The 12,936-nt window shown below is 37.7% G+C and overlaps 1 protein-coding gene across 1 annotated transcript in view; it reads left to right on the forward strand.

The window, feature by feature from the left end:
• ARID2 (AT-rich interaction domain 2) overlaps window positions 1-12,936 on the forward strand; it is a 180,215-nt gene that overhangs the window by 165,270 nt on the left and 2,009 nt on the right. The gene's annotated exons all lie outside the window — the stretch shown is intronic.

Raw genomic sequence — 12,936 nt, forward strand, 5'->3', positions numbered from 1 at the left:
TTCCATACTTTCTTCAATATAAGTGTGAATTTTGCAATAAGAAGCTCATGATCTGAGCCACAGTCAGTTCCAAGTCTTGTTTTTGCTGGCTATATAGAGCTGCTCCATCTTCAGTATTGACTGTCTGGTGATGTCTATGTGTAGAGTCATCTCTCGTGTTGTTGGAAGAGGGTGTTTGCTATGACCAGTGTGTTTTCTTGGCAAAACTCTGTTAGTCTTGGCCCTGCTTCATTTTGTACTCGCAAGGCCAAACTTTCCTATTAACTCCAGATATCTCTTAACTTCCTACTTTTGCATTCTGGTCCCCTATGATAAAACAGACATCTTTGTTTGGTGTTAGTTCTAGGTCTTTTAGGTTTTCATAGAACTGTTCAACTTCATCTTTGGCATTTGTGGTTGGGGCATAGGCTTGGATTACTGTGATGTTAAATGGATTGCCTTGGAAAGGAACTGAGATCATCCTGTCATTTTTGAGACTGCACCCAAGTACTGCATTTTGGACTCTTTTGTTGATTATGGTAATTAAGAGTAATTGTGGTAATTATGGAGTAATTAAGAAATTACTCCATTTCATCTAAGGGATTCTTGCCCACAGTAGTAGATATAATGATCATCTGAATTAAATTCTTCCATTCCCATCTGTTTTAGTTCACTGATATCTAAAATGTCCATGTTCACTCTTGCCATCTCTTGTTTGACCACATCCAGTTTATCTTGATTCATGGACCTAACATTCCAGGTTCCTAACAATATGTTTCTTTACAGTATTGGACTTGACTTTCACCACCAGAAACATCCACAACTGGTCATTGTTTTTGCTTTGGCTCAGCCTCTTTTCTAAAGCTATTTCTCTACTCTTACCCAGTAGTAGCATATTGGACGCCTACTGACTTGAGGGGCTCATCTCTAGTTTCATATCTCTTTGCCTTTTCATATTGTTAATGGAGTTCTCAAGGCAAAAATACTGAAGTAGTTTGTCATTCCCTTCTCCAGTAGACCACATTTTGTCAGAACTCTCCACCATGACCCAACCATGTAGGGTGGCCCTACCAGCATGGCTAATAGAATCATTAAGTTACATAAGGCATCCATGTGATCATTTTGGTTAGTTTTCTATGATGTGGTTTTCATTCTGGAGGCCATAGGATTGCAATTCTTGCTTCTTCTATTATGGAGGTTCTTAACATCATACTGGAGGTAGTGACCAAAACCATCCCAAAGAAAAAGAAATGCGAGAAAGCAAAATGGTTGTCTGAGGAGGCCCTGCAGTTAGCTGAGAAAAGAAAACAAGCAAAAGGCAAGAAGAAAGAGAAAGATAGGCCCAACTGAATGCAGAGTTTCAAAGAATAGTAGGGAGAGATAAGAAAGCCTTCTTAAGTGAACAATGCAAAGAAATAGAGGAAAACAATAGAATGAGAACAACTAGAGATCTCTTCTAAAAGAGAGATACCAAGGGAACATTTCATGCAAAGATGGGCAAAATAAAGAACAGAAATGGTAAAGACCTAACAGAAGCAGAAGATATTAAAAAGAAGTGGCAAGAGTACACAGAAGAACTGTATAAAAAGGATCTTAATGACTTGGATAACCACTATGCTAGGGTCATTCACCTAGCGCCAGACATCCCGGAGTGTGAAGTCAACTGGGCCTTAGGAAGCATTGCAGTGAACAAAGCTAGTGGAAGTGATGGAATTCCACCTGAACTATTTTAAATCCTAAAAGATGATGATATTAATGTGCTGTTCTCAGTACGCCAGCAAATTTGGAAAACTCAGCAGTGGCCACAGGACTGGAGAAGGTCAGTTTTCATTCCAGTCCCAAAGAAAGGCAATGCCAAAGAATGTTCAGACTACCATACAATTGTGCTTATTTCACATGCTTGCAAAATATTGCTCAAAATCCTTCAAGCAAGGCTTCAGCAGTATGTGAACCAAGAACTTCCAGATATACAAGCTGGATTTAGAAAAGGCAGAGGAACCAGAGATAAATGCCAGCATCCACTGGATTATAGAGAAAACTAGAGAATTCCAGAAAACCATGTACTTTACTTCATTGACTATGTTAAAGCCTTTGACCATGAGGGTCACAACAAACTGTGAAGAATTCTTGAAGAAATGGGAATACTAGATCACCTTTCCTGCGTCTCAAGAAACCTGTATGCAGGTTAAGAAGTACCAGTAGAACCAGACATGGAACAATGGACTGGTTTCAAATTGGGAAAGGACTATGTCAAGGCTATAGATTGTCACTCTGCTTATTTAACTTAAAGGCAGAGTACATCATGCAAAATGCCAGACTGGATGAATTACAAGCTGGAATCAAGATTGCCAGTAGAAGTATCAACAACCTCAGATATGTAGATGATACCACTCTAATGGCAGAAAGCAAAGAGGAACTAAAGAGCCTCTTGGTGAAAGTGAAAAAGGAGAGTGAAGAAGCTGACTTAAAACTCAACATTCAGAAAACTAAGATCATGGCATCCGGTCCCGTCATTTCATGGCATAGATGGGGTAAGAAATGAAAACAATGACAGACTTTATGGTGTTGGGCTCCAAAATCACTGCTGATGGTGACTGCTCCCATGAAATTAAAATGCACTTACTCCTGGAAAGAAAGGGACAAACCTAGACAGCATCTTAAAAAGCAAAGGTATCACTTTACTGATGAAGGTCCATGTAGTCAAAGCTGTGGTCTTTCCAGTAATCAGGTAGGGATGTGAGAGTTGGTCCATAAAGAAGGCTCATCGCTGAAGAACTGATGCTTTTGAACTGTGGCGCTGGAGAAGACTCTTGAGAGTCCCTTGAACAGCCAGGAGATCAAACCAGTTAATCCTAAAGGAAATCATCCCTGCATTCATTGGAAGGACTGATGCTGAAGCTAATGCTCCAGTGGTTTGGCAGTCAGATGCAAAGAACTAAATCATTGGAAAAGACCCTGATGCTGGGAAAGACTGAAGGCAGGAGGAGAAGGGGGCTGCAAAAGATGAGATGGTTGGATGGCATCACCGACTCAATGGACATGAGTTTGAGCAAACTCCAGGAAATGGTGAAGAAAACTGAAGCCTGACTTACTGCAGTCTGTGGAGTCACAAAGAATCAGACACGACTTAGCAATTGAACAACAATGTCCCCCTTACAGATTTTCTCTGAGTAACCTTTGAAGCATGCACACCTACAGTACAGTAAGAGATCATTCCTACTTCCTCCTTACTCTTTAAGACTCAGCTCCGGTCACCTCTTCCTTTCCTGAATTTCCCTCACTCCCTGCCCTGGACCGGAGGTGCCTCCTCCAGAGTGCATGTTATTGTTTACATGATGAGACCTGTGAAAGCAGGAATATTTATTTTGGTTTTTGTGTTCTCAGTGCCTAGCATAATGTTGGGAATATAATAGCAATTCAATAAATATTTTATTGATAGATGGATGGATAAACGGCCTCAGAAATTCATTTTTTCATAGAGTTCTGATCTGGAATTTGTATGGACAATTGAAATTCTAAAAATAAATTTAAAACTTTTTCCTCACATTCAAGTTGCACATTGTTAGCTTTATAGCAAAGCCGCTTTGGCTACATTTAATTATTGAACCAAAAGTTTTCATTTTACTGTTTTTGTTTTGTTGTTGATTTTGTTATTTTATTTAACTCTAAACCTTCCAGATGTCTTTTGGCATCTTCAGTTGCTGTGATCCTGGAATAGTAGAAACAAAAGAATTAAAGAAATCCATTAAATTCTTTCCATTCACTCTCCCAGTCTGGATTGAAATCTCCATATAGAATGTCTGTTGAATATCTCCAGGGATGAGAAGTTTTGGTAGAGCAGGCAGGCAGATTCTTTACTGTATGAGCCACAGGGAAGTCCCTGGAATACTGACAGAATCTGGCAAAACCCATAGATGTAAGGAAGAGAATATAAGAAATCAGAAGATAATTCTCTGTTGATATATGGAATCTCTTTTGGAATATGTTACAAGGTGTGATTTTTAAAAAAAAAACTAAAGCAAATTATATTTGCAATAAGAAAATCACAGGTCAACAGGAAGATATGTGGAAATTTACTTTCATTTTACAGTACAGTATACTGAAGAGTATGAAATGTTCACATTTTTTAAAATTTGGGAAGTTCAAAATCTGGTTGTTTGAATAATGTAAACTGTTTAAACATAGTTTATCTCCTTTCTGATTAAACTTGAGCTTTGGAGAATTGCAATATATTTCTCTTCTTTTTGATGTATTTATCTTTTATCTGTGTAATACATGTTGTTGGTGTTGTTCAGTCGCTAAGTCATTCTGATCTTTGCAACTCCATGGATTGCAGCATACCAGGCTCCTCTGTCCCCCACTGTCTCCTGGAGTTGGCTCAAATTTACGTCTGTTGAGTTGGTGATGCTATCTAACCATTTTATTTAAAAATAAAATGATTTTTTTTTCTTCACTAATCATGAACGATCTGAAAAAAAAAAATGAACAGTTCTGTTTACAGTACATCAGAAGAATAAAATATTTAATCATATTAACCAAGGAGGTAAAGACTTGTACCATGAGAACTTTACACTGCTGAAAGAAATTAAAGAAGATGTATAGAACATCCTTTGTTCCTCGGTTAGAAGGCTTAATATTGTTAAAATGTCAATACTACCCAAAGCAATCTACAGATTCAGTGCAACCCCTATCAAAATTCCAATGACATTTTTTGTAGAAATAGAAAAATTTGTTCAAAAATTCATATGGAATCTCAAGGAGCCTTGAATTGCAAAACTATCTTGAAAAAGAGGAACAAAGTTAGAGGACTCACACTTCCTGATTTCAAATTTTTCTGCAAAGCTACAGTAATCAAAAGAGTATACTGTCCTTAGTGACATAAAGACGGACATACTAACCAATGGGGCAGATTGGAGAGGCCAGACCTAAGTCCTTGCATATATGGTCAAATGATTTTCTATAAGGATGCCAGTTCTCTATTCAGTGAGAAAAAGATAGTCTTTTCAACAAATGGAGTTGGGAAAACTGGAAATTCACATGCAAAAGAATGAAGCTTAACCCTTACCTAAACACTATATGCAAAAATTAATCCAAAATGCATCAGAGCTAAAACTATAAAACTCTTAGAAAAAGCCTCATGATGTTGGATTTGCAGTTATTCTTGGATATGGCACTAAAGGCAGGGGCAACAGATGAAAAAATAAATTGATCTTATCAGAATTAGAAAAATTGCGTGTCAGAGGACAGTATTAACAGAATAAACGGACAGTCAGCAGGATGATAGAGAAGAATTACAAGTCAAATATCTGATAAAGGGGTTAATATTCAGACTATATAAAGAACTCCTAAAATTCAACAAAAAGCAAGCAAACCAAATCAGAAATGGGCAAAGGACTTGAATAGAAATTTCTCTGAAGAAAATAAATAAATGGCCAATAAGCACATAAAAACGTGCTCAACATTACTAATCATTAGGAAAATGCAAATCATAACCACAATAAGATACCACTTCAAACCCATTAGGATGGCTTTTATTAAAAACAAACAAATAAAACTGAAAACAAGTGTTGGCAAGGATATGGAAAAATTGGAACCTTTGTGCATTGCTCATGGAAATATAAAATGATATGTCCACTGTGGAAAGCAATATGTCTTTTCCTCAAAAAATTAAACATTCCAGGACTGCCCTGGTGGTGAACTGTATAGGAATTCCCCTGCCGGTGCAGGGGACACAGGTTGGATCCCTGGTCCGTGAAGAGTCCACATACCACGGAGCAACTAAGCTCATTCACCACAACTCCTGAGCCCACGTTCAGAGCCCACAAGCTGCTCCTGCTGAGCCCATGTGCCACAACTTGCAGAAGCCTACACGCTCTCGGGCCCATGAGCCACAACTGATGAGCCCCTTGTGCTGCAACCACTGAAGGTCGTTCGCCTAGAGCCTGTGCGCTGCAACAAGAGAAGCAATAAGAAGCCCGTGCGCTGCAACTGGAGAGTGGCCCCTGCTCACTGCAACTAGAGAAAATCCGTACAGCAATGAAGGCCAGCGCACCCTAAGGTGAAAAAATAAAAATAAGTTAAAAAATTAAACATTTTATCCAGCAGTTTCACTTTTGGGTATATACACAAAATAACTTAAAGCAGGGAATTGTTTTTTTGTTTGTTTGTTTGTTTTATTTTTATTTTGTTTTTTTTTTTAAATTTTATTTATTTATTTATTTATTTTTTAAAGCAGGGAATTGAACAGATATTCAGTCACCATTTTCGTAGCAACATTATTTATGATAGCCAAAAGGTAGAAGCAGTCCCACATGTCCATCAGTAGGTGAAAGGATAACTAAAATGTGTGTGCACACAATGGAGTATTGGAGTATTATTCGGCCTTCGTAAAGAATGTGGCTCTGATGTATGCTACAGCATGCGTAAACCCTGAAGACATTGTGTTATGTGAAATAAGCCAGACACAAAATGACAATTTTTGTTTGATTCCACTCATACAAGGTACCTGGAAGAATCAAATAGAAGGGCTTGGGGAGGCAGGCAGTGGGGAATTCTCAGTGGCCGTGGGAAGATGAAGGAGTTCTGGGGATGGATGGTGGTGATGGCTGCCCGAGTGTCTGTATACTCGGTGCCGCTGAACCGAACACTTACAAACGACTGACAGAGTAAACTTGGCACTGTGTGTGTTTTGCCACAATTCAAAACTGAAAACAACGAAGGGAGGACTTAGGGAAAATGCAGGGTGGCTGCTGATGAGTGTTAGGTTTCTTTTTTGGAGTGATGAAAATATTCTAAAATTGATGGTGATGGTTGCCCAATCCTGGTAATATACTGAATTCCACTGAATTACATACTTTAAACAGGTGAATTGTGTGGTGTATGAATTATATCTCAATAAAGCTGTTATTTATAACAGACTGTAAGTTAATACTCCCCTATCTCACCCTTCATACCCACCCCCAAGAGACAGCTTTCAACAAGTTGAGTTTATTTTTCTGGCTCTTTGCCTCCATGTTTCTAAGTAGCATGTTTATAACTGACCTATTTTTCACTTTACCTGTTGACCCTCTTTGTATGGAACCCTGTTAAAGCCTCTCCTCTTCACGCCTTTTTCTTTCCTCATAATTGTTACATCTTGTATCTGGTATTGTTTTATTGTTTGATGCTGAGCCGTGTGCTACTGTTTTACATTTTTTTTTCTTTATTTTTCTGGGGTTAATGATTGTCTTGCTTCCTGATTAGCTTTTTATAGGCCTAATGCTGATTTTTTCATATATTTCAATCAGTATGTTTGAAGCCTGTGTATAAGCTACCTAAAAACTTACGTATAGTTGTAAACCTCTGTCAGTTCTGCATTTTTTCCATTTGGAAACTGGCCTTGGCAGTCTGGAGAGCTTGCTTCATTGGCCTGGACAACAGCTGTCCTTGGGAATTCCTTCTTTGTTGAAACTTTTTTTTTTTTTTTTTAATATTTAGTAATCTTTTTATATTCACATGCTCAGGATAAATTCACCGCTAAGCCCTGAAACAACAACAAAAGTATATTACTTAGATGTTTTATAATTTTGGTATCCGAAATAAAGACAAATAGAAAACTGTGTCAAAACATTAAAAAGTTGCAAATTTTCATTAAAAATATTTACATTTGTATTCTAATGCCAAATTTACAGGTAATTCTTTTAAATTAAATAGAATACTCTGAAACATGAAAATAATAAAATAAATATTATTAAATATCCACAACATATTCATGAATGAAATTTCAGTTATTAGTTGCTGTTACAAGTTGAGATATTTATGAATGGCCAAGGTAGCTTACAGTTCTTTTTTACTTTTTTATCCTTTATTCTTGGTTCCTTAATAGCATATAACTCTGTAAACCTTTTAAATGGCCACTGATCACTGCCAGGAATCATTTAAACATAAACACATGATTCTTCTGTAACCAGGAAGATCGACCTATTAAATGCAATCAATTTTATCGGTCACTAAAAATTAAGTGTTTTTACAAACGTCTTCTTTATGTTAGAATATGTAGAAAACATTACATGTATATTTCTTAAAAGTTTTGATTGGAGAGAAGAGGGTAAAGGAGTGTTTTATGGGTACTTCAGCAATGGGTTAGAAGGTCATGGCAACACCTTTTTGAACCAGGAAGAATCATTTTATAATTACCTTGGCATCCGCACTCTGTTCTATCTAGTAAAGTTGTACATTATCTTTCTCTGCATACTTTTAATAGCATATTTTTGAAGGTAATTCTCTTCATCAGTCTTACTCTGGCTCAGTATTTTGAGTCAACCACATGAGGAAGTATTAGTTCACCGAGAACAGAGACTGACTTGTACAAGTTCATTGTCGCTGACTTACCCAGGGAGCACCTTGCTCAAATAGCTATTAGCTTTTTTTATTATATATTCTGTTGTTTTACATGGTTTGGAATTAAAATATCTTACATTAACTGTACGGTACAAATTTCATCAGTTCCATGAGTTTCTCGTGGGCATCCTGGAGGCCTGCCTGTCACACACTCATGAGGAAGGTGTACCCTTGGTCACGGGGCCAGCTATGGCTGGGAGGGGCCACTTTCTTTGGGTCTCTAGGGGGCTGGGCACCTGGGGATCACAGACCTGGACTCGAAGATGGCCTTTCCAAGCACGTTTGGACAAATGCTGACTTTTCCCTATAGCTATCTGGCTCTGAGGATACTTCCACAGGCTGAGGGGGTTGGGTTGGTTGGGGGCTGGTGAGGAGAGAGTTTGGTTTCATCATTTTACTTGGCTTTTTATTTAAGTATGGTATAACATGTTGGAGAAAGAACATACAGTTCCAGTTTCCACAGATCCCACTGGGTCAGGGTGATGGGCCAAGCAGAGGCTCAGAGGCTCCTCTGAATGTTACACAGGATGGAGATTGCTCCGTCTGCCCCAGGGGCTTAAGGAAGGGCCTTTCTGACTGAAACACCTGAAACCTTCTTTTCTTAAATCCTACTTACTTCTTTTACTTGATTTATTCTCTCATGTGGTAAGGCACCTCCTCCATAATTTCAAGGCCCTACATGTATGAAAATATTTTTAGTTTACCCTTACTCCTGATAGTTTGGTTAGATTATAGAAATCTAGATTGAAAAAATTGCTTTCCTTTAACAATCTGAGGACACTGCTTTCCTGTCTTCTTAGCACGCAGCTTTGTTGTTTAGAAGTCAGGGACATTCTGGTTCCCATTCCTTTGTATGGGATCTATTTTCTCCCTTGGGAGTTCTTGGGTCTTTTCTTTTTCCCTCCCAATTTCTGATATTCTGAAATTTCATGATGCTGTGTCTTGGTGTGGTTTGTTGTTGTTGAAGTGGGCATTTCATTTCAGTGGGTCCTTTCAGTCAGGAGATTCATGTCCTTCAATAATGGGAAACTTTCTGAAATGTTTCTTTTTATGATTCCCTGCTCTCCATTGTCTATTCCCATTTCTAGAACTTCTGGCTTTTTTTGAATAGTAGACCCTTGTAGAGTGACCCTCTGATTTTCTTTTATTTATTTTTGTCTGTTAATCTGTTTTCTGGAAATTTCCTTGACTTTATCATCAAATCTATTGAATTTATACTTCACCTCTCATGCTTTAAATTCTGAAAGCTCAAGTTGCCACTTGTTGCTGTTTTGTAGCATTCTGTTCATAGATTGAATACAGTGCCTGCTCATCTCTCTCTGAAGATATTACCAGTATTTTTTATATAATTATTGGATTCCCTGTTGGCTCGTGGTAAAGAATCTGCCTGCAGTGCAGGAGATGCCGGAGACCCAGGGGTCAGGAATACCCCCTGGAGGAGGAAATGGCTACCCGTTCCAGGATTCTTACTTGAAAAATTGCATGGACAGAGGAGCCTGGCAGGGTACAGTCCAGAGGGTCAGACATGACTGCGCACACTGACCTGTTTGTTTATTGTTGGCTGTGATGGGCGCTTGTTGCTGCACAGGCTCCTCTCTAGTTGTGTTAAGCAGGGTCTACTCTCTCCAGTTTCCGTGCGCAGGCTTCTCCTGCTGCTGGCTTCTCTTGTTGTGGAGCACAGCCTCGAGGGCACGTGGGCTTCAGTAGTTGCAGCTCTAGAGCACATGTGCTAGAGTTAGATGCACGGGCTTAGTTGCTCTGCAACATGTGAAGTCTTCCCAGATCAGGGATCAAACTCGCATCTCCCACATTGGCAGGTAGATTCTTATCCACTGTGCCACTAGGGAAGCCCGAAGATACTGCCAGTATTTTTTAATTTTCTTTGGCTCCTAGTATGGTTGCTGTTTACTCAGAATCCTCGAATGTTTGGAATTGGGGGCTTCATGCTGTATTTTAAGAATGAAATACCTGCCAGCTTGCTGGAAGCTCTGGGTGCATGACCCCACATGTCACTGATGATTGCCATTTTAGGGTGGTCCCTGATGAACCAGTTTGATTCCTTGAAACCCCTCAAATGTCAGTCTCTATTGAGATTGCTTCTCCAGGGAAGAATCTTTGATTTTCTTGCCTTTAGAAATGAGCAACTTGAGGGAAAGTCTGTGGGGGCCTGCATTATGGAAGCAGGATTGGGAGTGGGGTGGTGAGAAGAATCTCACCATGCTGGGGTGTGTTCACTTTGCTTCACACTGTCTGTGTCTCTGTAAGTCCTAAACTCTTCTGATTTAGTTTCTTCAGAAAGTAAATTTCTTTTATTCATTTTGGGAAGGAAATAAGATAAACTTGTATTCAAACTGCAGTATTTTCCTAAAAGCTGATCTGTGACTTAAATTGTTTTTACTAATCCTACTTAGAAGTTATTTCTTACCTGTTAAGTGCATTAAAATAATACAGTGTTTATCCTTTGTTAAACATATCAAAAAGATAAAGGAACTTTTGAAAGTTGAAGTTGAAAGAATATATAGTAAAGGGCATATTTCATTTTTTATCTAGTGAGTGCTTATTTAATCCTTTAACCTAACCCCCCAAAATAAATGATATTAATTTATATAAAAAATGAAATTGTTACTTTAAAATCATCCTAGTGATTTAAATTTAGTCTTTCTAGTTTTATCCATGCAACATAAAAATAAAACAACACATTTTTACATGTGACTATCAGTTTAGAAAATATGACTTTAAAGGTTTTTTGCTTTGTCAAAATATTCATTCACTATAGGGGAAATAATTTGGTTATACTTAGTAGAATATTTTTAAATGGAGTTTGTATGACTATTTTTTCTTTTCCAGAAAATAAAGTTGTAGATATTGTATAGTTAATTAAAAAATTTGTTAACCTAAAGAAAAGTTAAAAAGAAGTGTGAAGCTCAATAAACTATCACAAAGTGAACCACCCACATAACCAACCATCCAAATTATGAAATTGATCAACACTAGTAACACAGTGTCCCTCTGTGTGTCCCCTACCCCCCAGTCTTTACCCCATTGTCATCTGTGGGAACACTGTCCTGATCTGTAACATCATAGGTCAACTTCACCTGATTTTGCACTTTATATAAGTAGAATCATTTAATATTTTTTTTCCTTGTGCTAGTTTGCTTTTTCTCTCAGTTGGTAGTGAAATTCACTCATGTTGTGTGTGTCTATACTGCTGTGTACAAATAGCAGTATAGATTTCTGTTGTATGAATATACTCAAATTTCTTTTTTCCATTCTATTTGTGATGGACGTATGAGTTGTTTCCAGTTTAGGACTATTAATAATGCTGCCATGAACATTCTGTGAACATTTTCCGGCCATATATGTTCATATTTCTGTTGAATTTTTATGAAAGATTGGTGATTCATTGGCTCTTTTGTACATAACGAATGATTCCAAAGAGGTTTTACCAGTTTACACTCCCTCCAGTATTGTATGAGTGAGCTTCAGTTGCTCCACATACTTGCCAACATTTGCTGTTTTAATTTTAATATTTAATTTTAGCCATTCTTTTGGGTGTGTGGTGTATATACACATATGGAAATTATAAAAGCAAATACCCAAATAGCCAAAAAATGTATGAAAAGATGCCCAACTTGTTAGTCATCAATCTCAGTTTTTTAAAATAATTTTGCATGTTTGTTTTGTTTTACTTTGGTTTGCTATGGTAAAAATGACTATAATCCCCATATGTTAAATTCTGGCTTTGAATTTCTTTGTCTATTCCCATAAATTGCTCCCTTACATTTTTTCATTCAAAATTTAGAAGTCTTCATCTCCCTTTCTGGTAGTTTTTTTACTCAGGGTTATTTAAATGAACGTACTGAATCTCATGGGTTCTTGAATAATTTCATACTCCTTGATTTTTTTCCTAACATTTAATGTGAAAAATTTCACACATAAGGCAAAAAATAATTTTGCTGTGAGCACTCGTATACCCGTCACCTAGCTTTTACCATTGACATTTTACTATACATACTTTCTTCATCACATATCTATCCCTCCTTCCATTTCTGCCTGATTTACCCCTGTGCTTTGCAACCCTTGGCATCACTGTTTGTAGACAGTACTCACGTTTCTCATTTCTCTTCTTCATATACACAGTCACATCAACACTGTGGTTTGAGGAGGTAGAAATTTCTTTAAAGTTTATAGATTTTTTAAAACAGTTTCTTTATGGAGTAATGTGGAATTCAGGTGATAGTTAAGCCAAATGTTGGCCTGGTTTGTTTCACTTAATAAAATAAAAAGAAACTTATCATACATACAATTTTCTATTTTCAAGTCATCTCTTAAAGGCAGCCATTTTTGTTCCTCTCCAGCTGTTTTCTGACATCTAAATTTTTATTTTATTTTGTCAAGGACACTTAACATGAGATCTGTGCCTTGACAGATGGTCACGTACACAGTGTGTTGTTGGCTGTGGTGCAGTGTTGCTCAGCAGATCTCTGAGCTGCTTCATCTTGCTTAACTGAAACTTTATGCCTGATGATCAGTAATCCCTCACTTCCACCTCCCTCCCAGCCCTTGGCAAATACCGTC

This window comes from Cervus canadensis, chromosome 25, assembly GCF_019320065.1.
Source record: "Cervus canadensis isolate Bull #8, Minnesota chromosome 25, ASM1932006v1, whole genome shotgun sequence".
Taxonomy (NCBI): domain Eukaryota; kingdom Metazoa; phylum Chordata; class Mammalia; order Artiodactyla; family Cervidae; genus Cervus; species Cervus canadensis.